The sequence below is a fragment of the Anopheles aquasalis genome, chromosome 2 (assembly GCF_943734665.1).
Source record: "Anopheles aquasalis chromosome 2, idAnoAquaMG_Q_19, whole genome shotgun sequence".
Classification (NCBI taxonomy): Eukaryota; Metazoa; Arthropoda; class Insecta; order Diptera; family Culicidae; genus Anopheles; species Anopheles aquasalis.
In genome coordinates this window covers 2335001-2340000 of record NC_064877.1, presented here as the reverse complement: position 1 = coordinate 2340000, position 5000 = coordinate 2335001, and the positions used below count along the sequence as shown (strand labels likewise).

Genomic DNA, 5000 nt, shown 5'->3' with positions numbered 1-5000 from the left:
CGATGCTAAGCGGAGAAATCCGAAAGTGGCGAAAACTTTCCTTCAGCACACGGCCCACACACAGGATCCCTTTTGCGGGCGGTTTTGAACGTTGATGTAATGCCTTCCTGCAAAATCAAACACACAAAACGAAACGAAGACTTGCCGTTGCGACAGAGCCATTAATGACTTCTGTAGCCATTCGCATGCTCTGTGTACACATACAGCCTACTTTACGCCCATCTCCTTTACCAACGGTATTCAATTCCACAACGAAACACACACTCGTTCTGTCACACGGCGTTTCTTCACCCAAGCATGCTGTGTACTGCTAGCTGGCTTGCTGGCGATGCTTCGCATTAATTCACAAAACATTTTTATTCAACGACCATCTGATTGAAATTTCTTGCTATTTTCTCACAATATTGATTTGGTGCTTTGTTAATCAGCATTGGCTCACGTGTTACATTGTTACGATAACAAAAACAACACCAAAACAACACCGACTCCCGGCTCGATGGCCGTTTCTGGAATTTACATAACCATAGTGTATGAGAAAGTTTCACCCACTTTGTTGCACTTGTGTCAGCTCGATGGACAGCTAAATAACCTATGTAATCCGATCGCAACCGCGACGACAGGCGGTACAGAGGGAACACGCGGCCAGTAACATGATGATGATGATGATGCGCGACGTACGAGGAGGCGACCCTTTTTTTGGATTGCTACTAACGGCAACCGAGCTTTCCCGCTGTACGGCTTGGGCGACACTGGGGTGGCTCTAAACATCCGTTTCCGCTCAACCATGCTACGAATCGTGTTATCTTCGCCGACGCCTACCCGACCCGATGGCCGGTGATTCGGATGCGATGCCAAGCTGCCAAGCTAGTGGAAGACCCGCAGCTGCCATGCGCCAGGGTTCGGCTACTGTTCGGTATCCTTCAACGTTTTGGGCGGCTTTCGCGAAGGTTCCGCTTCCAATGGCCGCTGGGAATGGCCGCTCCATTGGAAGAGCGGCTGCTGCTGGTGAGAACTCACTGGACCTGACAACACCCTCGCCATAGCTTAGTAATCATCCCGTGTTTGTCCGCCTGTACGATGGATGGGTTGACCCCGGGGCTACTTAGCAAATGCGTTCGGGCTAGAGGGGGCTAGCCGGCAAATTGTATCAAGATGAAAAGATACGTCGCCACGGTACCAATAATCTAATGGACAGTAAGCAGAAAACGCATCATTAGTAAGCTTGACTTCACACTGATATACCGATGCGCTCCGGTTTACATACCACGAAAAAGACTCGCACATTTACATCGAAAAAGTTGGTTGTTATTTTGATGGGATTGTGCTGAATCTGGCACAGAAAGCTGTGCATCTGCGTTGAGAGGGTGAGAGAGGTATAGAGAGTGGTCCGTTTGTTATCGAATGAGATACCGAATGAGCTTAATTTACCTTTTTGTTACACTGCAGATCGTTCTCCTGGGCAGCAGCGTAACCGATCAGTTCAGCAGTTTTCATACCCTGAAAGCGGAGAGCTGAGAATGAGTTTGAAAATTTAATTGGTAGCGTATCACCTCCAGCCAGAGTTGATGGCAATTGTAGACGATTTCAAATAGGCACACTTTGTAGACAAGTGCCCACGTGAGGAAAATGCTCGTCCCAAGGCGTGTGGTGTAATCCGCCTTAAAGATCGCCCGGTAGAAGGTATACATGGCCATCATTCCGTAAAGCACATTCACCAAACAGAACCCTGAAAACTGTCTCAACGTTCACACGTTATCAAGCACCATTGCATGTTTCAACTAAATAGTCACCTCTATCATGTAGCGGTTACTCAAGTCCTGCGTAATGGTATGGATTTCATCGTACAACTGTGCCACGTTGGCCACTAGGGCCTTCCGTAGAGCAGCCGCTTGTGGACTGTCCACTTTAACTCTCTTTCGACCAAACAGCGGCCGTAGATGCGTCCGTTCGTCATCGCAAAGATGATGGCTTTTTGGGAGCGGGAAGTGATTAGCGAAAAGAAAATGGGTTTCTCGATCAACGCCTTACCTGATGTAGGAATTGAGTGCTTGAACTTTATAGAGCAGTATGATTATATTGGCCGTAAAGAGACCACAGAGGGCAACGGCGGTGATGCTGATCAGTAGATGGCCGTAAAAAATGGGCAAATTTCGAAAACTGTCACCCAGAATGATGACAACAAACTGCGAGTACACCACTGCGCTCAGGGCCATGAACACTTCTAGCAGTGCCTGTACCATGTAGTGGCGATTCCGTTTGGTGACGTCCTGTGTGATACCGTGGGCCAGGAATTGTTTTTCGATTGCATGGAATGCGTTTAACATGTCCAAAGTCCAACTTTTCTGGATCCACCAGCGTATCAAAATGAAAATAATGTCAGCATAACCGATCTGCAGAATCATTTTACCCCCCGTATCGACGACGCTCGAGCCAGTGCTCGTGTACGACTCAGGAATTTCCACATTTTTGTAGGCAAAGTACAGAAATAACACGACGTTGGTGAGGCAGCATGTGATTCCCGCAGGTGAAAGTGTAGCCACGTAACCATCGTTCGTTTCGCGATAATTGTAACTACTAAAACCAAACAGGCGTGCTGCTAACAGCATAACCTGCACGTTCACCATCGCGGCACCGAAAGCCCGTGCAATGCACTAACAACTTATCACACGTACCGCGTTAGAATGGCAGTGATGCACATTGTGGTTTCCCTTATTTGTTCGAAACCAAATGTCCCACTCCACGCGGTTCCAATTGTAGTTGATGAAAAATTGATTTCATTAATTCTGATTACCACTAGCGTGCGTATCTCAGCGTTCCCATCCCTTCGGGGCGGGTGTATCAGTAAAATTTATCACAAAGCACGAATCGTTGTTAAACATTAAGGCCCACAGGTGCCAGCGATTTGTCGTTGGTGAACTTGATTTGACTTTTTTCTCTCTCTCTTCTCTGTGTGTATCGTGCTCGTATTTTAATCATGCTAATCGAGAAAAGTACTTTCCATTACATCTCACTCATCAGAAGTCTATCTAAATGCAGATAGAAGAGAAAGGGCTGCCTACTGTCATGCCGCTTGGTGGAAGAACTTATCGATTTGTAAGGCATTTTCATGCATGCAGGCACCCTTTTTTTCCTTAACCCGCAAAACCCACCTAATGTAGATAAGGGTAAATGAAATGGAATTGGCAGAATGGATCTTATTTGAATTCGATTTTCACATCTCCAAGAAACCACCTTGGCCGATTTCGCCGACGGTGGGTGTGCGCAAGCATTATGATAAAAGTGTGGGCCGGTGTTCGCCATCGAAGAAGGCGCCCTCGAGTGAGCCGTTTGCAGAGGACGCGTGAAGCACACATCAATGAAGTGATCAACAGGGCTCACCGCTCTAGAAGAGGCAAGCGAGCAGCAGCAGCAGAAAGCATCAAATGTTTAGTTTTTCAATTTGTTTTCCTTTATCTCCGAGCACCGCACCGCATTTAAAGCTGAGCTTCTGCGAATGGAGCCTTTTATTATTTCTCTCGGAGCGTTTTGCCATCTTCCTTCTGGAAGAGGGCATCATCCCTTGCCGCGCTCAGTGCGGCGACCTCGTGAAGCGGAGCGAAATCGTAATGGAATTATAAATGTTTAGCCACGTTGGCATCGTTAGAGCAACATTTATTGGATTTTGTGGCCCACAGCTCAACGCAACCGGTCTACTGCGCGAGGTAACTCGAGGCACCACAGTGAATTCCATTCTCGAATTCATTCCCAACCGCCAGGACGCCAGGACGCAAGGACGGTTGTAATGACTGTACGTGATGTGCAGTTCTTTCTCCAAATCTCCACCCACAGCCAGTGACACCAACGGTGACAACGACGCAAAGAAACATAAAAGCGTCGAGAGGCATCCGCGCGTTTTGTTGGATGAATTTGGAAGTGCAATCATGCAGTGCAGAGGGGTACAGTGCTTGCCGTGTCTTGATTCTTAAAAGAAATACACAAAACTGTACAAACGTCTCGTTGCAAATCTAGTTCCAGCCAACAGCAACAGCGATTTTCGCATAATGATTTGCAAACGGCATGAAGATGCACTTCGCTTTTTTTACTGCCGCTGCTGCTGCTGCTGCTGGTGCTGCGTAGTAGTAAAGCATCCTAAATGGGTTCGCAGCGTATACCCTACGGGATGAAGGGCGTTCTGTCGGGAACAGATTGCTGGAACCGACCGTTCATGGAAGTAACGAGCAGTGCCGGTCGCCTTCCAGCCAACCTTGCCAACGAGCAGACACGTGTCGCAATTGGTGTGTGCATAAAACTAATGGATCTTCCCGGAAGGTGACAAAGGTGCCTTGATTTGTCTTCTGCAGCATAACCGCCCCGCTGCGGGACAAAACTTTGCGCAAACCCCTTTCCCCGAGGGCTGGCGGCCGTTTGGTACTAGGGCAAGGACCTGTGGTGTGTTGTTGGTAGTCGTTTCGCCTAAACTTTCATGTTGTGCTTCACCATAATTTGCCACAATTTGTCACTCGCCGAAGGAAGTTGCGTGGTGGCTTGGCTTACCGTAAGTCGCGACGCTTGCCAATGGCCGCTAGGTGCGAGAGCATGCCAAGCATTAAAAAGCAAATTAATGAACTACTCTGTAATATGTTTTGGGATATGGGTTGCGCACACGCAAGCTAGTGATAAAACCGGCTGACTGTCGCTCGCTCACTTCAGCGGATAATTTACATACTCCTCACATAATGAGCGAGAAATTACGACCATTTTCTACCCCGTCTGGGGCTACGGGAAACAACTGTTCTGCACGGGCAAAGTCTGCAACGCGATAGGGATTAGTGTCGGACTCAAGTCAATAGGGGAAAAGCAATTAAAAAAGTTCTGACGCTCTTTTTCGGCATTCGTCACCCTGCCAGCGCCTTTGCCGGCAATCCAATTTCAAACACTTCGTCACCCGGGCGGGCGAACGATTAACGATCATCAAAATCAATTATGTAGAAACGGTGACGGAGGAATCGCTTTTGCGTTCA

General features: G+C 48.0%; 1 protein-coding gene across 6 annotated transcripts in view; it reads right to left on the bottom strand.

Moving 5' to 3' along the window:
* Nucleotides 1-828, bottom strand: part of LOC126572093 (zwei Ig domain protein zig-8-like) — a 47615-nt gene extending 46787 nt beyond the window's left edge. For 3 of the 6 annotated variants that reach the window (XM_050231134.1, XM_050231137.1, XM_050231139.1), the window contains exon 1: nt 550-827. The gene's annotated coding sequence lies outside the window, so the exon portion shown is untranslated. Of the gene's footprint in view, nt 1-549 lie in introns of all 6 variants that reach the window. The other 3 variants (XM_050231141.1, XM_050231142.1, XM_050231140.1) reach the window with 2 other exon arrangements.
* Nucleotides 829-5000: the final 4172 nt, after the last annotated feature.